This window comes from Mandrillus leucophaeus, unplaced genomic scaffold (genome assembly GCF_000951045.1).
Source record: "Mandrillus leucophaeus isolate KB7577 unplaced genomic scaffold, Mleu.le_1.0 Scaffold86, whole genome shotgun sequence".
Lineage (NCBI taxonomy): Eukaryota > Metazoa > Chordata > Mammalia > Primates > Cercopithecidae > Mandrillus > Mandrillus leucophaeus.
In genome coordinates, this window is record NW_012109363.1 from 3,146,709 (window position 1) to 3,170,755 (window position 24,047).

The following is a 24,047-nucleotide window of genomic DNA, read 5'->3' on the forward strand; positions in this document are numbered from 1 at the left end:
CTCTGCCTCCCAGGTTCAAGCAATTCTCCTGCCTCAGCCTCCTGAGTAGCTGGGATTGCAGGCATGTACCACCACGTCTGGCTAATTTTTGTATATTTAGTAGAGACGGGGTTTCTCCATGTTGGCCAGGCTGGTCTCGAACTCCTGACCTCAGGTGATCCACCCACCTTGGCCTTTTGCCCTTTGGGTCATTATCTAAATGGACTTTAGTTTCTCTTTAGAGCTGCTATAGAGAAGGAAAAGTAGAAATATTTGCTACTGCATATTTTTCACTATTTTTTTAAGTGACATTTCCTTCTCATTTTGGTGTATTTGGGAGAAAACGTATCATCTGAATGGAAAAATGAGGATGTAAATTTATAGGGCTGATGCATAGGAGAGAGGTGGGGTGTCTTGTGGGTGATGACAGGTGTGTGAGGGATGTGAGGTTGCGAGCAGGTGTGTGAGAGAGTGTGATGGAGCACAGTCATGTCTGGCTGAGTAACATTTCCTCTCTACAGGGTAATTTACTAGGGGACCCTTGACACAGCAGGAAATGTGGAGCAGATAGTGTAAGAACAGCTGGAACACCTGGAGAAACTTTATACTTGGAGGGAATTGTGGATTCAACATCTTCATCATCATTTAGTTTGCTACCTGGTATTGTTAGTTATCTTTCTTTGCATATGTTTTTTTTTTTTTTTTCTAATTGCATGCCAAGCTTTCAGATGGAAGGAATGGTGTTTTGCCTCAATACATCCCTGCAATATCTGGCACGGTAAAAGGAGTGGTGTATGTGTTTAGGACTCATTGTTAGTTGATTGATTCCTGCTATTCTCAGTGGTCAGGGAGACATATAGCTTATTGCCCCACAAGCTGTAGTTAAAAACAAACAAACAAACAAAATCCATGAGCCCCAGTAAGGGACATCTGTTAATAGTCACTGCTTCCTTCAACTCTTAAGGGGTCCAAACATAGTAATGCTGTCATTTGGGTTTGCAGAGAGATTTCTTTAGGTAAAAGCTTAACAAAAAAAAAAAAAAAAAACCTTCTGGAAAGTCTGGTCAGAATAGCCTATCTCAAGAAAGTTTTGTTTGCTTAATCATAATAGTTCTGTCAACCTAATCACTTCCCTTCTGATGATTTCCCTGTGGTCCATTTCACCCCATATTTTCATAATGATCATCTGCTGGCAGTAGAAACTCAGCAGCAGAAAGCATACAATGTAAGCTGCACACAGGTCAAGACTTGGAGCACATAATGCTTGTGCTAATCACAAAAATGACCTCAAATTATTCTCCTCCATCTTCCATACGCCCTTGCAATTTACTTCATAGCTCCTCTCATCACATTTGGAGTATCTTTCTCCACTCCTTAAGTCTGGGCTGTACTTGATTTTGCCATTGGGGCATTAATTAATGTGACTCTAGTAGGGACTCAAAAAGTGCTTTTTTGTTGAGACTTTGCTCTCTTGCTGCTTTCCAAGGCTGCTATGTGAGTAAACTCAGGCTAGCTGACCACATGAGAGCCAGGTGGCCCAGTTACCTCTGTTGTCCCAGTCAATAGCTAGTCAAGTCCCAGAAGCAAAGCTACCTTAGCTGACTGACAGCTGACTTTAGCCATATAAGTGAGTCCAACTGAGACTAGCAGAACAATCACCCAGCTGAGCCCAGCCCAACTTGCCACTCTGTCAGATTTTGAGCTAAATAAATGGTTCATGTTTTAAGCTACTGAGTTTTGTGGGAGCTATACCATAAACATCAACAAATACAGTCCTCAGTCCTCAATAAAAATTATTGAATAGAAAATTTAAATGAATGAATAAATGATTAAATAAATGAAATAGGTGGTGATTTTATTCAATCTTCCCATTCCACAAAAAAGGAAATGAAAGTCAAAGTAGTTAAATAAGTTGGCTCATATGAGGCAGCAAGTTTGTGGAGAGACAAGTATAAACTATTATAATTTCCTCTTAAAATAATGTTGTGTCTCCCTAATGATATTATAAGCTCCTTGACAGCAGGAAACATGTTTCTATTTCTTTACATCATCAGGGTCTACAAAAAGTATTCCATGCATTTCTGATTTACAAATTACTGTTTTAATATATAGTATATGGCCACAGCCCATGGTCAAAAGGCAGAATAGCTTTAGTGAAAAGCGAATCTCTTTCTCACCTCTTTCACCCAGCTATCCAATTCTCTTCTTCAGAGGCATTCACCACCAAACTTTTTGTTTGCTTGTTTGTTTTGTTTTATCTCCTTTCAGAAGTCTGTCGTATGTATGTTATAGTTGATGGTGAGTAGAACTCAGGGCTTGTTTCCAAGAATCTGGGAAAGGAGAATATGGGACAATAAACAATGCCCAGTCCCATGCCTCCCCTCTCAGCCATCTGCTATACTATCTATGAAACCACACCGTTTTTTGGAGACAAAGTTGAAATAAAAAATAACCAGGATGATCAAAATAATCAGAGTAAGTGATATCTTCTGGGTTATTGTGGTCTATATCCTAGCAAAATGAAAAAACAAAAACAGAAACAAAAGCAATGTGAAGATATAAGGGATTCTCTAGATGTCGGCCAAGAGCCTTACCCTTAAATGTTTTGTCTGGATCAGAAACAATGGAAGTATGTCTCCAAAGGCTCAAAGGGATTGCTTTGCTATCCTGTAGGGATAATTGTGCATAGACAACATTGACATTCTGGGGCTGGACTGAGGGAAGACACAACAAAAGAGAAGGGGAAGAATGTGAGATGAAGTTGGGGTGCAGTTAAGAAAGATCGGGGTTTCCAGTAGTTTAAAATGTGGTAGATAAATTAAGAGGATGAAGTTTTAGAAACGGGTGTGGCTGTCGCAGAAAGCAGGCTATGTTATACCATGGAAATACAATACATTTCTGTAAAGTAGGGAGCTAAGAGCTAGATTGCTGGAAGGGACAGAAAGAGGGATGACTTGTATAGAATGTAAAGGTGACAAGTGAACACCATGTGTACAAAGTTTTTTTGGCTACTATGGGAGAGTGAAAGATGAGATAGAACAGGGGAAGAGAGAAGAAAGCATTAAAATAAGCCCTTTAAAAAGTGTTTTTAAGATAGGAAAGTTCAGAACATGTTTTTAAATGGAAAGAACTTCTCCTCCACCACCCAAGGAAAGGGCCAAAGAAAGAAAATTATGGGAAAGAAGTCTTGGATAAAGGGGACAAACTCAGTTCTCTTAATAATATCCTACATATAACCTAATTTTTTTCGAAGTGCTTCAAGTACTTTATCTCCTAGGTATTTCTTCTTATAAATAGACTTACCGGCTATACAAATTTATAGTTATTTTTCTCTGTCAAGGAAACCAAATATTTTTACAATGCATTTTAGCTTTTTATAAAAATTAAAAACCTGAAGTTTTATTTTCTCTTATTTCCTCCCTTTCTCCCTTTCCCTTAATTCATTATCTTTTTATAGTCACCTCTTCTCCATGTTTCTATGCCTCAGCATTTTGCCAGAGATGATGAAATATCACCATCCCCCTCACTTTGTCATTTTCTTTCAACTTGTTCTATACTAAAATGTTGTTCTGTTTCCCCAGAGTTTTTACTGTCAAAATTTTATAGCTCACCTCTTTTCTATAAGTTTACTTGAGGCAGATGCTTGTCTCTTGCATCAGGGTGATGTAAATTTTTACCAGCCCTCTGAGGGATGTGATACATACAACATTCCCACAGCAGCCTTTCATTATGATATTCACCACGTAGGACAGGTTGACTTGTCTCTTAGCAGAGTGCTTTTTCTACCACTGCAATGTCTTAATTTTGTGTGGTGAGGGTTTTTTAGATCCTAGTGTGTGCTAGGGGTTTCAGATAAACTGAATTTCCTTCTGCAGAAAGAATTTCTTTTCTGGTTCACAAAACTAAATTTCTTTCTGTGGGTGTCTATTGAAGATAAGTTTTTTCTCAACATCTAGTCTCATTCTAGTCTGTTTCTGTCGTCTTGCATTAAGGTATGTCTTCTCCTTGGAGCCTAAACAAAGGCATGGCTCCCCAAATTCTCCCAAACAGAATTATATTCTAGGACAGAATCATAATATCTATCAGATGCTACATTCTGGAAATTTCATGTGCCTGAGAAGTCAGGGATATGGGTGGTTTGTTTTCAGTATTCCCAATATCTTTTTCAGTATTATCTTGTGTCTCATTTCTCTTCACCAAGTACTTTTGCTAGTTAAAGTTTTGCTATGATAGTTATGGGAAGGTATTAGTAACTTTCGGAAGAAGGCAGTACTTGATCTGATTCTTAGATGATGGCCTCTTAGACCCCAGGGAACCCAAAGGGGAGATATGTTTGGGCAGGGGAAGGATTATCCTGACATTCTCCAGCCCACCCAGTAAGCTGCTGCTGACTCTGCATGCTGGTAAGACAGCCCAGCCCCCATGGTAATTATCAGTGCTTATACCAAGGTTCAAGGCTGCCTTTTTGCCAGTGCCTCTGCTTAATGATCACTTCTCTCTACATTCTTCATGACCTCACAGCTCCACCACACTCTGTTGTGCTGGCCACCTGCATATCAAGGTTGCACTTCTACTGTACGTCCTGTCTCTGGCAACTGTGATGTTCAACTTCCCTGAACTGGAAGAAGAGGGAAGAAGAAAAACCTCCTCTTTGATGAGAATTCATTCCAGCACAATTACCCGGCAGGGAGCCTGCCTTCTAGGTTCCCTCCCACGCACTGCTGGAAGCTTCCAGCATCATATCTCTGCGGCTCTAACCCTGTGTCTGCTTTGATAAGAGCTATGGTGTAATCAGCGCAGCCGCAGTTCTCTAGCTCTGATTCCCCCTTGTGGCTTCTGCATTCCTGTTGATAATTAAAGAAAGCTTTCTTGCCATGATGCAGGCTATATAAAATAAGTTAATAAGTAATAAAGCAGCTGGCCTTAAGCCAGGAACTTGCTGCTGCTGGTATCGGTCCCATCCTGTGGTACAGTTACTGAGGGGGAAGGAAGCTTGGCTCTCAGATATAGCCTTTTGGATCAGACAGCTGAGAGAGTAAGCTTGGCTTGGCGTGTCACTAAAAATGCAAGGGCCATAAAGAACATTCTGTGAGAGAGTTTATGGGTCCTTGGCCTTTGAATGAAATGGATCACTGACCCTCCCTCCTATGTTCCCACCTCATCTTCTCTCAAGTCCCAGATTACTTAACTCTTTTTGCCATCCTTGTCACTGCACAGCTCACTCCTATTTTATTAAATTTAAAATAAATGCAGCAGGGACTAGATCTCCAAGTTTTATGTGTACTCAACCCTCAATTTCATATCTTCCTTTTCAAGATTGCACCCTGATACATTAAAGATGAGTGCCTTGAGGGCCGTTTATTTTGAGATTACTGTGTGCTCACTTATTGTATTAGAGTTCTCCTGTGAGACAGAATTAATAGGATAGCTAGATGGATGGATGGATAGACAGACAGATGGACAGATAGACAGGTAGTAGATGGATGGATGGATGGATGGATGGATATATGAGGGACTCTATTATGGAAATTGGCTCACATGATTATGGAGCCTGAGAAGTCCCATCACAGGTCATCTGTGAGCTGGAGAATCAGGGAAGCCAGGAGCATGGCTCAGGCCAAGTCCGCAGGCCTGACAATCAGGGAAGCCAGTGGTGCAGCTCTCAGGCCGAGGCCAAAGGCCTGAGAATATGGGGCCACTGGTGTAAGCCTTGGAGTCTGAAGGCTGGAGAACTTGTTGTTCTGAGGTCTAAGGGCAGAAGAAGGGTGTCCCAGCTCTAGAAAAGAAAGAGTAAATTAGTTTTTCCTTTGCTCTTTGTTCTATCAGGGCCCTCAACCAGTTCGATGGCACTGCCCCACGCTGGGTGAGGGTGGATATTCCTTACTCAGTCCACTGATTCAAATGCCAGTCTCTTCTGGAAGCATCCTCACAGACATAGCTAGAAATAATGCTTTAGCAGTGATCTGGGCATCCCTTAATGCAATCAAGTTGACACCTAAAATTTACCATCACACCCATGGTCTCTTGAAGTGCCCGTGGGTTGTTTCTCTGTTCTTGGAGGCCTTGTAGAAGCTTCCCCGTAATGAGGTTTCGGCTCCACCACAGCCCAGGAAGCTTCCTGGGAAGGGTTTGGGCCTGGAGGAGAGTGGGGTGGTGGTGAGCCTGTTTTGATTAGTAACAGATATCTTGCTTGCATTTAGTCTGCCTTCGGTACAAAAAGAGAGAAGAGCTGAGACCATTGTTCAGGTGATTTGGGTAAAAAAAAAAAAAAAAAAAATCCCTGTACTCAATTTCCCTCAAAGAAGAAAGTGATATTTGATTATGAATGAACCAAGATGTCTGTTTCCATGAATGAGGGTAGCTGATGCTCAGGACACACATTTGCTTTTATCGGCTGCCCATATTGTCCTTGGACATGGCAAAGGTACAACTCTACAGAGGGCTGGGAGGGTAGTTTCAGGAGCACCTGCAGCAACAACCCCTCTAAGCCCTGCAGCCTTCCAAACCCACTGGCATTTAAGTACAGCATTAGCAAAATAAGCTCTTCCACACCTAACTGCTACTTCTGACTCTGAGGTTTATTCTGGAATTATCTACAGCTCATCCCTGCTTTCGGTTATTGACTGTAAGCTTTGGGTTTCATACATTACTCTCTAAACATCCCTTGGTACTGAGTTCATGATGACATTCAAAACATTCACTAACACTCTTTCCCTCCTGAATGCTGATGTGTCATCTTCTACTTGCTTCACACATACTGTCCCAGAGTTGTTCTTGGTTGATTCACACTTCCTCCTAGGTTTCTTACCCTAGGTTGGCTCCTGACTCTAGCTCCTCTTTAAATTATTTACTGTGAAACTTGACTGCCTGGCAGGTGATGAAACAATTGCCACCATCTATTTGCTGACTCATCCTGAGATCCAAAGATATAATTATAACAACTACCGTTCAAATTAATCAACCACATTTCTACAACCAGGGCTACCACAATGCACAATTACAGGGCCACCACTCACATAGAATGCAAGGTGAACAATGCCTCTTAGCGCTGTGCTATGTGAAGGTCCTGGTGGAAGCTTTGTCCATGTATAGCAGCAGTTCCTTTAGCCCCAACATGCAACACTAGACTGTAGACGAATCTGGAAACTCTGACATATTTAGTGATCACAGGAATGTTAAGATCAGACTTGCTAGAGCGAACTGATTTATTACTGTCTTCTGTGTCTACACTCTAGGTGTACGTGAAAAAGCCATATTGTGGCTGGTCATGCACAATATTAGAAAAATAGAAAGTGCGTTATATGCACTTATGTTACATTCTGCCACATCACCCAACGCTCTTACGTGTCTTTTTCCCTAGCTTTTTCCACCATTCTTCTCAATCTGGAACATTCCCTACTATTCAGAGTCTTTGTTCTATTTGGAGGTAGTCGTTCCCCTTCCAAACACACACTGAATCCTTTGCCCCTCCTCTTTTTGCCCCAAACACATTTCTAGGAAGGCTTATCTCGGATGTCTTTGCTGATGGGATTTGGCAATTTTGATAGTGGTTATAATTTTTCATGTAACCCCTATAATTCTTTAATTGTTGGAAGGCTAGGAGAGATGGGTTATTTTATCATCAGGAGAATCAGGAGTTGGATTAAGCTATAAACTATCCTTCCTGTGTAAATATATAGCGATATGACTTCAGTGACTACTTTATCTCCCTTTATTTATATACTATTATAAGAGGATTGAACTATATAATTCCAGCTATATGACTGATTAAACAGCATGTTCCGTATGGTATATTAGTACTTTTTGAGCAACTACTGTATGCAAAGTTTATTGTAGCAAACAAGTGAGATTGAATTTGATGTTATATCAAGGGAGATAAATATTTCACAATTGATTATGCAATGATTATGATTCTTTTAAAGTATCTTGAAAGAGAGGTATAATAGGCAGTGAGAGCTGATAAAAGGAAAACTAGCTGTCCTTGGGGGCCAGGGAAGGCTTCCTTGAGCTAGAGTTGAGATTTGAATAGAGAATAAGAATTATTCAAAAAGGTGAAGTGATGATAATGAAGGAACTGCGGAGTGGAAGTCATCTGGCAGTAAATGTCCCAGGTAGAGCCTAAGGCATGTGAAGATTCTGAAGCAGGAAGAAAAATGCCATATTTAAAGAGCTAAAAGGTGGCCAAAATGACAGGAACAGAGAGAGCTTGGGGAAGTGTAATATAGATGTCAGCAGGGGTTGGATCACACGTGGCTGTCTGGATCATGTAAAGGATATTGTCACAAGTTAGGTTTCCCAAGAAACAGACTCAAGACATAAATAAGCAGCATGCAGGGAGTAAAAGAGTGAAGCAAGTGGGACTGGAAAGAGAGATAAGTTGACTTATGGTATAGTCTCAAGAAATGTGTCAGTTCATTCTATAGAGAGCTGGGAGGGCTTCTCAGAATTACCAAAATTTAGGTGAGGGGGCTGGGTCTTTATGCTTTCTCAATGACCAGTTGACCAGTAGCCAATTGAGAAGTGCAGTGGGGAAGGGTATGTTTTCTTAATTTAGTGGCTGTCTTCATCTGAGGACAAGTCCAGGAGAGGGATTCAGCTGACAGTTGTCAGCTGTTATACTCTCAACAGCTGGGGGAATGCATGTCTTGATCTGAAGGAAAGGATCTTGGTGTACACCATGGTATCCATTATTGATATTATTCTAAGTCTGATGAGAAACTAGTGGAAGGTTTTCAGCCTGGGAGTAATACAATATTTGTGTTTGAAAAGATGACATTGACTTTTGCATGGAGAATGGATTGGAAGGCTGATCAGATTGGCTTTGGAGAGACCAGTTAGAAGAGTGTGGCAGTAACTCAAGCATCAGATAACAATAGGTTTCACTGGATGGTGGCAGAGGAGATGGATTGTTATTTGAGTAACAACAGACCAGGTATGAAAAAGAGAACCTGACAATGGACTGGCTGGAGAGACTGAAGGATAAAGAAAGTCAGGTATAAGCATAGAGTTACTGACTTTCAGCATGGAGTGGATGGTGGGGCCATTTGCAGAGTTACACAGCTGAGAAAGAGAGTAGATCTTGAGTTCAATTTAGGCAAGTTGAATTTGAGTTGCTTGTGAGACATTAAAGTAGGGAAGGCAGCTGGATGTATAATTATAGAGCTTAGGAAGATGTCTGGACTGTAGATGTAAATTTTAGAGCTGTCATGGTATTTGAGGCCATGGGCATAGATAATAAGATGGCTTAGAAGAGAGCACGGAATAAGATGAGAACCCCAGAATCAGCTTAGAGGAGCTCCTGCATTTCAAATGGAAGATAAGCCCCTAACTAAAATAGACAAGGCATAACCAGAGGGGAAGGAAGAATGCCAGGAGAGTGTAACATCAGGAAAAATAAGAAAGGTGTAATGAGGAAGAGTTTCCAGTGCTGCTCCTGTAGCAGGTAGGACTATAGCGTTGTTTTAGGCGCTTTTTATGTTCTAATAAAATGCTACAGTTTAAATATAATGAAAATGTATATTAAAAATGTTGTTTCAGTGTTTTTTATATTCCTTTTGAGGCAAAAACTACTTTATCCAAGTTTCTGAATCTGTGGTCATTCAGCAGGATCCTAATTAAAGACGTATTTTACCTTGGTGTGAGGGAAGAAATATTTTTTTCTGTCATATTGCACAGAAAAATAATGGTTGAGTGTCTACTGAGTGCCTACTATGTCCTAACATGCTGCTAAATGCTGCTGAATGCATGAATTCCAAGACAAGGTCTTTGCTCTCAAAAGGCTCAAAACCGAATTGATGAAATAAGACCTGCTGCTTCATTAGCTCTGTCTTAGTACCAAGAAAAATGGTGCTAGTGGCCAGCAAATGACAGTAAAATCTATGGGTTGGGGAGATCAGAAAAGGCTTAGGTGAAGACATTGAAGTTTGAGCTTCACTCTAAATGTGAGGTAGGATCTGGATGGTAGGGAAGAAACTTTAGGTGAAGGTCAGGACTCAAGGATGGGTGGAGATGGTGGAATATACAGGATACATTTCAGGGATGTTAGTAAGTGAGCAGTATACAAATTGAGTGGCACTTGGATGCCATTTGAAGTAACTGTCATATTCTAAATTCTCACCTACTTTTGAGGCCTTTAAGTATCCTGAGACGTGGTTTGTAATATCTCTTGTGATTCTGAAATTTTCTGATGAAATTTTTTTTATTTGCTTTTCTTTTGAATTTTAATTGGTGTGTGCTTTGCTATGTGTTTTTAAAGCTCAGATTGGCTAACTTTGACAATCAAGCCCGGAGGAGCTTTCCTCTGAAATGCAATCCAGTTCACTCCCACATTGTCCTTCAGTCTTTCATCCTTGCCCCACCCAGATAGATCATAGCATGTACTTTTACTAATGGATTATAGATAACACGTTTGGTAATGGTTTAGAATCTGGAATGAGCAGTTTTTTGAAGCATCTAAAGCTTTCACTTATACTCTATTCATATTCATTTAGAATCGATAGACTAAAAAAGGAAAAATATAATCAGCCTATATATGTTGAAATAGTTAGCAGACACAGCACCACAGCATTTTTGTGTGATAATTGAACATATTTAGTAAGTGTCAGATTGCTATCTGGCTCTTTTCCAAACATAAGATACTGAATATCATTTTACAGGTTTATAATCTTCAAACCTAAACTGCTAGAAGCTTATTTTTTTTTTTTTTTGTGGCTACTACAGTTGTAACCCTTTGAAAACTGAACAACTCCAGAGAGCACCACTGATATTATGCTCCATGTAAATGCCCTTTTATTCCTCTCCTATTGCATAGCACCCAGCCTGTACCACATGTCCTAACTCTGCTTGCACACAATGTAGCAGGGAGAGGTGACACCTAGGCCATGACCTTCTGGTAGAACAGCTAGTTTCCCCATAGCCACAGGATGAGGTGATAGTCCTAATAGTTAACCGTATATAGCATGGACACAAACCCATCTTTACCTACTCCAGCACTTGCTTGATAGTTTGATTGAATAAAGAATTCTAGATTGAAACTGATTTTCCCTAAAAATTTTGAAGACTGTGTTCCATTTTATTCTAGCATTCAGTATTGCTATGTAAAAGGCCGATGTATTTTAACTATTGATTTTTTTTTTGGTATATAATCAATTTTAATCATTTGAATAGTTTTGGCATCTTCTCTTTGTCCTTGATGCTATCAAAGTTTCTGCATCTATTCTGAGTATCTTGGGAGGAAAATTTTCTGACACATTAGGTGTCTGCAAATGTCTTTATTTTAGTTTCTCATTTGATATTTAGTCTGGATATATAATTCTAGCTAAAAAGTAATTTTCTGTTAGATTTTTGAAAGAATTGGTTTATTGACTCAGAACTTCCAGAGTTGCCATTAAAAAGACCATTGCCATTCTGATTTCTATCTCTTGATGTGAATTGTATTTTCTCTTGGAAAGCGTTTCTGTTCTTTTTATCCTGGGAGTTCTGAAATTTCATAATGGTGTGCCAAGGTGTGAATTAAAAAATATTTATTATGTTGAACCCATGGTTAGACCATTTCAATCCGGAAACTCTGTAGTTTTGGGAAATCTTTTGTATTACTAATACATTAATTCTTCTTTCTGGGTATCGAATTCTTTGGATATTGAATATACCAGTTTGATTCTCCAAATTTTATGATATTTTAATTTCTGTTTTTTCCATCTCTGAGTTTTGTTTTACTCTTTAGAATATTTTATCATCTCTTCCAGCTTCCTTACATTGAGTGTTTTATTTGTGTTATGTTTTTAATTCCCCAGAATTTTTTTTTTTGTTCTTGGAATGTTCTTTTCAAAAATAGCATCATGTTCTGTTTTCTTATCTCTATAAGCACATAAGCACATCAATGATAACTGATTTTTTTTTTTTTTCCCTGCTTCTTCTGGAATGGTCTGTTTGCTTCAGGACCTTTTATTCTGTTTGTTTTGGTTTCTGTTTTTCATTTTTCAGGCTTTCCTCAAATATCTGATGATCTATGGCAGTATTTAATATTTGAGAGTGAAATTCTGAAAAGTCCTTTTGCATAAGGCCTGTTGACTGGCGGGTTCACTGTGGATGGCAGTTGAGGCTTTTTCACTGGGCTGGTCAGTTTATCCAGAAAGGAGTCTTGCAATCTTCTTCTGAGGACTTATAGGCCTGACTTTTTATTTCCGGAGTTAGACAGAGGACGGGTCCGTGAGGTGCCCTGCTCAGTATGTATAAACTTTCCTATACCCCCTGCGCAGAACTCCGATCCTCATGGTGCCCAGCATTCCCGTAAGCCATGCCAGCTGGACTCCTTAGGAAACACCCAGTCCTCTCTTTGGTGGTGGGGAAGGAGAAATATATTTTCCTATTTTCTTTGTCTTTGTCGATGTAGACCTTTAAAAGAAATCTCTTTATCTTGTTTTTAATAGTCGTTTGAGAGACATGGAAAGTTGACTTTTGTTTTCAATCTCCCATATTTACCCTATGGTCAGTGGAGTTCACTTCAGAGGCCAGTGACCTTGGCCCCATCATGCATTCACAAGGCCGTGCTGTGAAGTCTCAGACCTTCATATGACTGTGGCCACAGTGAATGTGATTGGAAGATGAGGGTCCCTGACACTATCTCTACTATCTGTGCATAGTCTGCCTTTAGGTGTGGTAGTTTCTTATCCTTCATCATTCTCAAGGGCTCTTCTCATGGCCACCAAAGTGGCACCTTGCTAGGGTTCTGTTTGGACTGCAGAGCAAACAAAACCTACAGTCTACTGGGCAGGTCACAGTGTGTGAGTTCACCATGTCTGTGGTCTCCTGGATGACTCTGCCAGCCACCGACGAAACCTTCAGTCCAGCCAGCCCTGACTTTGTGCCCTATCCCTGTTATCCATATCACCTACAAGGCAGCCTCTCCAGTTTCCTATCTCCCCATCTCCTACTCTTCTTTTCCCCAGGCTTTCTTCTATATAACTCTTCCTACTGCTGCTTCTTACTCAGCATCCTTCATATAAATACATTTTTATTTATCTTTAGTCTCTTTACAGAATTCTTTCTAATACTTTAACTTTGCTTAAATTGACTACAGTTTTTAAACTCTTGAGCTCCCTTTGCAATATTACATAATTCTTTGGACTCTTTTTTGAATTTGAAATTCATTTAATTATTTTTGTATGGTATGTGATGAAGTGCTTTGAAATAAAATGCTTTGCTCATGTCAGCATACTATTAAAGTTCATATTATAAATGTCATTATAAAACAAACTTTCCATTTGATTCTCAAACTCAGAAAGGGAAAAGTTGAAATTTGTATATAAAATTTTATTCATTAATATACATACATATTTAATATTTATCATAGGTGTATTTTCATTTTTCCCATTCACAAAATGAGACATACTCTTTAATTTATAGTAAATTAATCCATAATGATAAGCCAAATTTTTTAACAAACTGCTACAGAAATGGCAAATTTTAAAATGCATATTTTTGAGAACATATTGAAATGTAATTCAATGTTACCCCATCAAGAAAGCACTTGTGGCTTGATGATTGGGATTACTTCACTTTTCATTTAAAATGAAACCTAGATCCTCTCCTAAGGATGCTATCTCCTTATAGCTCTCTTGAGTAGAGACAGTTGCTCCGTTATCTCATAGGGCATGAATACGCCATCAACAATCTCTCCTTTGCCTTTCCTGACCTAACCATTATAACTGACCAGGCCATTGTTATATCAGGCATTCTTCTTCATTAGTTGAGGGCATGACCACCTGGATCACGGATTATTTCCATATTCAACAGAGTCTGGCCATGATGGATGAGTTGTCTTCATGGCTGTGGAAGGGATTGTGGTATTCTGTATGTTGGACAATACTAATGTGAGCCAGCTGTGCATCCCCTCTGAGATAATAAACTCCAAGAATCATTCTCTACCTACAACTTTCCATGTCTGTAGACCTTCCTCTTGTCCCAGATACCCTGGACTTAGATCTCACTCTGATCTCTCATTTCCTTTCTTTCTCCAGTCCATGAGTCTCCTCTACAGCTTGACTTCTTCTCCATCTAGTCGAGAACTCCATTGCATTATTTAGCTATCATTTTTCCCCACGACTGTCCAAATTTTATTAGTAATAACAGAAATCACATTTAGTAGGTATGCTAGTAACCACTTTATGTGAATAATCATACTTGATTCTAAAAGCAAACTCTATGGTTAGATGCTATTATTATCTCCAGTTTACAAATGAAGAAACTATAACTGAGGATGATTACTTTCCCTCAAGTGATATATTTGGAAAGAGGTACACTGAGGTTCCGTGTAGCTCCAGAACACATACTCCTTTAAACCATTCTGTTAGAACCTCAATAGCCTCATCTTACCTGCCCTGCAATTGCTGCTTTGAAAGACTTTTGTCATCCACTTTCCTACTCTTTTTATTTTATCTATTTATTTATTTTTTGAGATGAAGTTTCGCTCTTGTTACCCAGGCTGGAGTGCAATGGTGTGATGTTGGCTCACTGCATCCTTCACCTCTGGGTTCAAGCGATTCTCCTGCCTCAGCCTCCTGAGTGACTTGGATTACAGGCATGCGTCACCATGCCTGGCTAATTTTGTATTTTTTTTAGTAGAGATGGGGTTTCTCCATGTTGGTTAGGCTGGTCTCGAACTCCTCACCTCAAGTGATCTGCCTGCCTTGACCTCCCAAAATGTTGGGATTACAGGCATGCATGAGCCACTGCACCTATGCTTACTTTCCTATTCTTACATCAAGTTTTTTTTGTTTTGTTTTTTGAGACAGAGTTTCACTCTTGTTGCCCAGGCTGAAGTGCAATGGCACGGTCTTGGCTCACTGCAACCTCTGTTTCCTGGGTTCAAGCGATTCTCCTGCCTCAGCCTCCCAAGTAGTGGGGATTACAGGTGCCCACAACCACGCCTGGCTAATTTTTGTATTTTTAGTAGAGACGGGGTTTTGCCATGTTGGCCAGGCTGGTTTCAAACTCCTGACCTCAGGTGATCTACCTGCCTTGGCCTCCCAAAGTTCTGAGATTACAGGTATGAGCCACAGTGCCCGGCCTTACACCAAGGATTCCAAGAGCTGCTAAAGGGAAATTGTCAGTGCTAGGTGGATTGGTGTCGCTACAGAATCATCATCTCCAGAATCACTTGAGCTTTTCCTTGAATCCAGTTTAGATAATTATTTCCCTTTCTTCAGTGGCTATTCAAACCTTTCAGCACAACAATCCTTGGGTCCTCTACCTCACTCCTTTCTCATTCACTCTTAGCAAATGACTTTGACTCCTACCTCACTGGGAAAATTACAATTATCAGGTGTGAATTGCCTTAAGTTTTTGCCTGCACACTGACAAATGGACTTATCTGTGTAATCACATTAGTTTTTTCCCCTGCAGTCCAAGAAGATGACTTCTCTGTTCAAGACTAATTCTTGTGTCTGGACTCTGCACGCTCCTCTCTCTCATCTAGCCAAATACTAGGATCGCATTATATATTTCTTTCTCTTTCTTCTGTACTTTCTGTCTCTTCTTCTCCACTGGCTCCTTCCCCTCACTCTGGTCCCTATTCTCCTTTAGCAGACTTGAGATATGCGTTAGCTAGAGTCCTACCAGGAAGCAGGTGGTACTCTCACAATATTTTGAGGGAATGTTAATAAAGAGAGTATTTGCAAAGCTATAAATAGGCTGTAGGTAAACTATAAGCACAGTAGGCATGCAGGGGTAAGGAGTGGTTACTGGAACCCAGGAAAGAGTTATATGTGTGGGATCAACTTGAGAGGAGTTGGCCAAGGCACAGAGATAGTCTGAGCTGACTCTGCAAGAAGGTTGCTGAGAAACAAATACCTGAACCTCATTCCTCTCCTTCCAGTTTCCTGCCATAGCTCTCCCATTGGCTTGAAGAAGTCAAGTCAAACATAACCAGAAGCCAGAGGACAAAATATTTCTTGACATGATTATAGCCTGTAAATATCAGCCTCTGAGGGTACAAAGCAAGTTGAAGGATAGATAGGAGACCTAGAGGGACAAATTATTGTCCAGAATCATTGTTTTATCTGGAAAATCTTCACTTGAAGTTTCACTGGAATGCTAATTTTAAAGACAAATGTCATTTTTAAATTCTCAATTGTCACCGTTTTGTTTCTAGATGGTGGAATAAATTTCAAACAAAATACATCATTGAGAACAGGTCCTGCTTTCTATGATTCTTTGTTCCATCATTGTAAGTGGCCACTTACTATGTCTTGAATATAGTCAGTGCCAAATAAGTGATTGATTGAATTTGCTTTAGCTTCACTACACACCATTCTCTATTTGCTTGTATTTCTGTTGCCTGGTAACTTTCAAAGGCTTCATTCTATAAAAAAAAACAAAGGTGAGAGAAAAAGCAAAACCAAAAATACTCAGGATTTTTTCTCCCTAGTATCACAAAGTGAAATACACAGCAAAACATGGAGTGCTGTTACACATTGGGGAGAAAGATTAATTTGAAAAGTAAGGAAGCAGGTTTCCCCACCATGCTTGGCTTTGGCTATGCCATGGTCCATTATGGCCAAAGGGAAGCTACAGGGCCAGGGCAGGCCAAAGGGAAACTCCCCGTTCAGACCTGGCGGGCCCCAGACCTGCACACACACACTGCAAGGAAGAGCAATGGGCCCTGTTATTGGTGGCCAGCAGCAATTGCTCTTTCATCAGAGCTTTTTCTAGGTGTTCTCCATTTATCTAGCGTGTACCTTGGCTAGGATATTCCAGAAATGGATATACCTTTGGCTTTCCTAGGAGAGTGATGTGGAAGAGGGTGGGTGTTGGCTACCTAGACTTGGTCAAAGAGTGCCCTGGCTTTCTTGGAAGCCTTGAAACCTGCTGTCTCCCTTGGGTCTGTCTGAAAGTTTGCATAAGCTGTCTTATATTAATTAAGGCTAGACTGCATCACCACCAATTATTTTGTCATCATTATGTCCTGAAATGGTGAAATGTTGCCTCATGGGCATAAAGATCATGTATGGGGTTAAACTGATGGTTATGGCCTGGGGTGAGGATGGCATGCATATCTGTTTTATCTTGGAGTCAGACAGAATCTTAAGAAAACTTCTTTGTCTCCTAAGAAAAATGTAAATCATTGTGTTTGCTTTTCAACCTCCACTTTTTTCTTTCCAATTTTCAATTTCCCTTTATAATTGCACTTGAAAATGTCTCTTACCATCAGGCAGGAAATAGGACAAGCACATATCTGATCACCATTCTTTGATACCTAGACATCTATCCCGATCTATAAGCCAGGTCACTGGGCAATGATTCCATAGCTAAGTGGGTTGTAAAGGGAATTCCTACAGAAGTTTTTCACTGCTATAAGAAATTATTCCTACCCTTTGGTTATATGCTGCCAAATGAAGAGTGGAGCTGAAGCCAGATTAAATATACACTGATTGGAAACTGGGAAAAGGCTGGTGTACTTCTCAATAGGCCTGCTCATTTCCATTTAACGAAAAACTTGCTATTGCATATGCATTTGAATTAAAATAAGATTGTTTCAAATGAGGCTTTTATTCCCTCTCATTACTTTTTCGTCATCTTCTCTACATTCATTCTCTCCACAAATATTTACTGAAGGCCTTTTAAGTGCCAGGTATTGCTTTAGATTCTGAGATTACAAGAATCAACAGGCAAAGCCCTTGACTCACCAAGCTTACATGTGAGTGGGGCAGACATGCATGCAAGGGAGTACATGGTGACAGCAGGTCTGTGAAGAAAGGTGAAGCCGTGTGAGGGGAAGCAGGTTGCATTTTAGCCAGGGTAGTCAGGGAAGGCCTCTCTGATGAGAATCCTTTTAGTGGAGATCTGAAAGCTGTGAGGAAGTATACCAAGAGACTACATGACAATCTATGCATGCAGCGTGCATCTGGCTACCCAGTTACAGTAAGTGATAGACAGGTGCATGTCTAGGTGACATACTGTCTCTCTAAAGCATATTGCTATATTTTGCTGAGTTTGTGCTTTTCTGTATGTCTGATTACCTGGGTGACCATTCAGATGGCCAGATGATGGTGCAAATATATTTATAGGATTTATTGGATCATACTCCAGAGGGTCAGGAACGATCTGAAGCAGGGACCAGGGACTGAGAGGCTTCTGCCACCAAGGAATAGGAGAACATTCCTTCCTGGGCCTGAGTTGGAGTGCCTGAAGGGCTACAGAGGTCAAGTTTCATGGGTCGGTTGTGCTTATGGTTTTCTTAGAAGCAGAAAGTGCTTTACACAGGAGTGTTGGAATTGCTACCCAGGCCTGTGAGCTCTTCAATGAGTCCTATACATGTCTGGTGATCTGTGTTGACTCTGAGAGACACACTCAACAATAGAGGTGGGGAGGTACAACCTGATCTGGAGGCGTCAGTAGACACCGTTGACTAGTGCAGAGGTTTTTGAAGAGGAGGGTGAGAAGAAGTATTAGGAATGCAGGTTGACTTGGGAAGGCCCTTAAAAAAAGTCCTTTAAGCAAGTCTTTGTAGATACACAGGCCTTAGTTACCTCATCTCTAAAATGTGGATAATAAGGCATTTCATGGGGTGAGAATTAGATGACATAATGCATATAAAATGTTTACAGTTACGTTGGACACATATTAAGTGCTTAATAAAGAATAACGGCTGCTTTGATAATGAACATGCTGTTTAAGGATAACTGATGTGGTGATAGTGTGTAGGATTAGTTGGAGGAGGGATATAGTGGGACAGGGAATCCAGTTACATGATGGCTTTAACAATCAAGGCACAAGAGTAGTGGTGATGAGGCTGGGAGAGAAGGGACCCATGAGGAATCAATCGCAGGAAGGAAGTTAGGAGGATGTGGAGACTGCCTGGGAATCTACCATAAAGAAGATGGAGAGCCAAAGATATCTGGGATTTGGGCTGGGCAGTGGAGAGAGTGATGGGCTGTTCAAAGTGTGAAAGTGGCATTGGCTAGGATTGTTAAATAACAATACACAGAGGAGGGTGGGCTGAGAGACAGCCCCTGGCTGGAACAGGAGTCACACTGGACGAAGGACTGAGGAGAGTCAAGTAAAAGTTGCAGGATGGAAACAGACCAGAACAGAGGAGAATTGCACAGTGGCAAGACCTGTTGATCAGAAAGGAAACAGTACCAAAAATGAGCTGCCTCGTCAGCTCTGTAGAGTCCAAGAATTAAACCAGGCTGTTTTCTCCTTCCCTCCCCACTTCCCTCCTTTCCCTCCCGTACTTTCCCCCCTTTCTTCTTTCCATTCTTTCTTCCTTCCCTTTTTTCCCTCCTTTTCCCTTTCTTCCTTCCTTCCTGCCCTCCCTCCCTTCCTCTTTCCCACTTTTCCTTTCTTCCTTAAAGAGTGGACTAGATCCTATGCCTGATACTAGATGTATAAGGAAAATAAATGACACCTTTGCTTTGAAGAAGTTCACTATTGCAAGTGAGTTACAGAAAAGGCTGGGTGCAAATGTGAGGGGTAGGTTCAGTGAATGAGGCCCAGCTATTTTTGGATTAAGAGAAATAATTAGAGATTTTTTTTCTTCTTCTTCCTGTAGATCTTTACACAGGTGATATGGTTTGGCTGTGTCCCCACCCAAATCTCACCTTGAATTGTAATAATCCCCACCTGTTAAGGGCAGGACCAGATGGAGACAATTGAGTCATGAGGGTGATTTCCCTCATAGTGTTCTCATGGTAGTGAATAACTCTCACGAGATCTGATGGTTTTATAAATGGGAGTTCCCCTGCGCAAACTCTCTTGCCTGCTGCCATATAAGGTGTGTCTTTGCTCCTCCTCCTCTTTCGCCTTCTGCCGTGATTGTGAGGCCTTCCCAACCATGTGAAATTGTGAGTCAATTAAATCTCTTTTCTTTATAAATTACTCAGTCTTTGATATGTCTTTATTAGCAACGTGAGAACGGACCAATGCAACAGGTAAGGAGATGTAGGTACATTGATTTACTTTTTATTCTGTAGATGATATGAGTATATTTTGCTCCGGGCCTGCTTGTTAAGGTAAGAAGTATGTAGCCTCTGATTGATTTTGATTTTCATTTCAGGAATGCTGGGTTAACTGAGTTTGAAATGATTGTGATACAGTATAGAATTGTGTACACTTCTTGCTTGTTGAATTAAGTCACCCCAGCTTACTTAGTCTTTTCTGATGATGACCCATGAGGCTCCTTGCTCTCAGAGGGTAGTTGCTAGGCCTGGAGCAGCAGGACCACCTCAGAATTGGTGAGGAATGCTAATTCTCAGCCCCCATCCCCAGACCTGCTAAATCAGAAGTTCTGGGCTGGGGCCCAGGGATGTTTGTTTTTACACATAGTCCTCGGTCTGAGGCAGGCTAAAGCTTACAAATTATTGCTTTATGTTCCTAGCATGGAGTCTTGCATTTAGTGCATAACCAATACACATCTGTTGAATCCAATTAGTAATATTGAAGCCTCTTTTCACCATCTACCCAAGAGATGGTAATAGGCTCCCAAGGTGAAATACACTGTCAAGTTCTCTTTGAAAGCTAGAGAAGCACTGACTTCTCCTTTTCTTACTTGGCCTGATTTACCTCTTTTCATTCATCTCAACAGTTGTCATATGGAACTTGCCATTTTGTGTGAGGCTCAGGTTAGAGTCTGGGATGACAGCGTCCTGTGCTTATGATGCGATAGTGAATGGCCATGATGAAAGGGAGTCATGAAGAGCAATCTTTTAGTGACTGCCTCAGTTTCTAGGTTTTATACAGAGTCAGAGAAAGAGCAGCCTTTCTTAGTTTATCCTCACTTATCGGGCATATAGCAGCCTTCAATCCTGTTGATTAATGCTGCCTTCTTGGAACTTCTCTCTTCGCTTCCAACCTGACCTCTGCTATATGTCCTTTGCAAGCTGCTTCTCCTGTTCCTGACTCCTCCATGTAGATCTCTCTCACACTCACCCACTCTCTGTTCTCTCTGCTTTGGCGATTTCAACCACTTCTCTGGTTTCAACTAGTATTTCCGGGGGGAACTGATTCCAAACATGAAGGTCAGCACAGGCCTTCAGTGTCTGTGAGTACCACATTTCCTTCCTTTCTGCCCTCCCTCCCTTCCCCTTTCCATTCTTCCTTTCTTCCCTCCCTCCCTTCCCCTTTCCATTCTTCCTTTCTTCCCTCCCTCCCTTCCCCTTTCCATTCTTCCTTTCTTCCTTAAAGAGTGGGCTGGATCCTATGCCTGATACCAGATGTATAAAGTGAAATAAGTGACACCTTTGCTCTTAAGTTCACAATTAAAAGTGAATTAGAGCCTGTAATCCCAGCACTTTGGGAGGCCGAGGTGGGCAGATCACCTGAGGGCCAGGTGTTGGAAACCAGCCTGGCCAACATGGCAAAACTCCATCTCTATTAAAAATACAAAAATCAGCCAGGTGTGGTGACGGGCACCTGTAATTCTAGCTACTCGGGGAGGCTGAGGCAGGAGAATTCACTTGAACCCAGGAGGCAGAGGTTGCAGGTTGCAGTGAGCCAAGATCATGCCACTGCACTTCAGCGTGGACAACAGAGTGAGCCTCTGTCTCAAAAACAACAACAACAACAAAAAACCAAAAGAGAATTAGAGAAAAAGCTAACTGCACCCCGGACCTTCTGCCTGGACATGCTGTTGGTACCTTTAACTTACCCTGCCCTAACCAAACTCCTCAATTTCTTACCATCATCCTATTTCCTTCCAACCTCCCTGTTTCTGCTCAGGGTACCATTATATTCCTAGTCACACCTGAAATTGTAGAACTTTTTTTTTTTTTTTTTTAAATAGGCAGGGTCAAGGAGAGGGCAAGATTAAGCAGGTGTAAGCCACTGAGGATTCTTCCCAGGTGGTTCTCTCTCAGGTACAGCCCTCTGTTTGCTCGCCCCTCTCCCCCTTTCTAGTTTAGCCTCTCATCTAGGCTGTTGCAAGAGGTTCCTAACTGTTTTCCTCTCTGTGTGAGAGACAGGAGATTGCGAGAGATTGCCCTTAGCTTTTCCTTTCTCATTTGAACATCCCCCACTCATTATTAAATACGTGGAGAAAATAATTTTGCTGTGCAGTTGTGTAATAAAGCTCTTTGTGGCAGCTTGTTCAGCGTGGGCTCGAGAGCATAAACAAATGGAGGTCATTTTGCCTTCTGGGGGATTATTTTTAATATCCAAGATTTTTCAGTGCCTGCTCATTTCCCCTGCTTCTTACTTCAGAAGCTCCTCACAGCTAAATCCATTGATGGCTTCCACGAAACCTAAATCCCACAAGAGAATGTGTAATTTATTAATCAGAGACCTTCAGATCGTCAATCAAAACACAGGTACTCATGTTTTAGACACATTCTTACCTGACTTTGCATACCACGTAGAAACAGCAAATTAGATTTCTAAAAGGAGAGAGGAGTGCTAATAATGCTAGCATTTACTGACATTACAGGGTGACCTTTCAGAATGAGCAGAGGAAAGGAAGGAGAGTAATCAATTATCTTTTAATTATTTTATATTCATTGTTCTACAAATCCCAACAACTCTCATATACCAGATGAGGAAACTGGAACTTAGAGATGTTTAATGACTCACTCAAGGTCATATTTCTGCAAGAACTAGAGATTCTAACTTGAGCCTCTTTAATTCCCAAAGCTAATTTTCTCTTGATTACGCCAGCATTTCCCAAAATGACTCCATGGAACAAGACTTCTTTGGAATGATGATAGGGATTCTGTGTAAAAGGTCAATGAAGTTACAGAATGCTTCTAACACAGCTCTTTTTTTGTTGACTCTTATCCCCAGCTTCAGCCAGTGGCAACCATTGATTTCTTCTGTTCCATAGTTTTGCCTTTCCAGATGCCATATGAATGGAATCATGCAGTTTACAGCCTTTTGGTTTATCTCTCCTTCTTTCATTTAGCAAATGCACTTGAGATTCCCTATGTTGTGTGTATCAATAGTTGGTTCCTTTCATTGCTAATGAGTATTCCACTGCACGGAGGCACTGCGGTTTGTTTATGCACTCACTGATTGAAGGACATCTCAGTTGTTTATAGTTTTGGGCTATTGTGAATAAAGCTGCTATAGACAATCACATACAGGTGTTAGATTGCTGGTTAGTTGGTTACCTTGAAACCTCAGCTCTGTAATGGGTTCATGAAAAATTGGGAATTTGCAATTGGTTTAGCTTTTGGTATTGTTATAAAGGAAAAAGCAATGCTCTTTTAAACTTTACCTATCTCAAGCTGAAACTAATCCTAAGCTGGAATTCTATTTGTTCATTAAAAAGAAATGTAAGCAATGATTTTGAATAGACCCATATGATTCCACAAACTGATGCAGTTTATTTCCAATATTGTAGATATTGTTTATCTGCACGTTAGAAATTTGATTGTGATTTTTTTCATCTGTGAACATGGAGGGTTAATCTCATGGGCTCCAAATTCCAATACCTTCTGCATGTATGTTCTTTAAAGGGAAGCTTGGCCAGGCACGGTGGCTCACACCTGTAATCCCAGCACTTTGGGAGGCTGAGTTGGGTGGATCACCTGAGGTCAGGAGTTCGAAACCAGCCTGACCAACATGGAGAAACCCCATCTCTACTAAAAATACAAAATTAGCCAGGCATGGTGGCATATGCCTGTAGTCCCAGCTACTCGGGAGTCTGAGGCAGGAGAATCGCTTGAACCTGGGAGGCAGAGGTTGCAGTGAGCTGAGATCGTGCCATTGCACTCCAGCCTGGGCAACAAGAGTGAAACTCAGTCTCAAAAAAATAACAAAAAAAAAAAAGGGAAACTTGACATCTTCCAGCTACAGTGTCCTTTTGTTGATTGCATCTCTATGTAAGATTCCTTAGATCTAACCAAACTTAGTTTTAGATGATCTATTGTTCGTCTCACGTGTGCCTGTGCGGGGGGTGTGTGTGTGTGTGTGTGTGTGTGTGTGTGTGTGTTTGCGCGCGCGCGCGCGCGAGAGAGAGAGAGAGAGAGAGAGAGAGAGAGAGAGAGAGAATGAATGATGGAAACATAGGAGCTAGCATTTTCCTGTCTAAGCTCAGGAAAAGTGTCTATTTTTGGATGCCCATATCATTCAGCTGT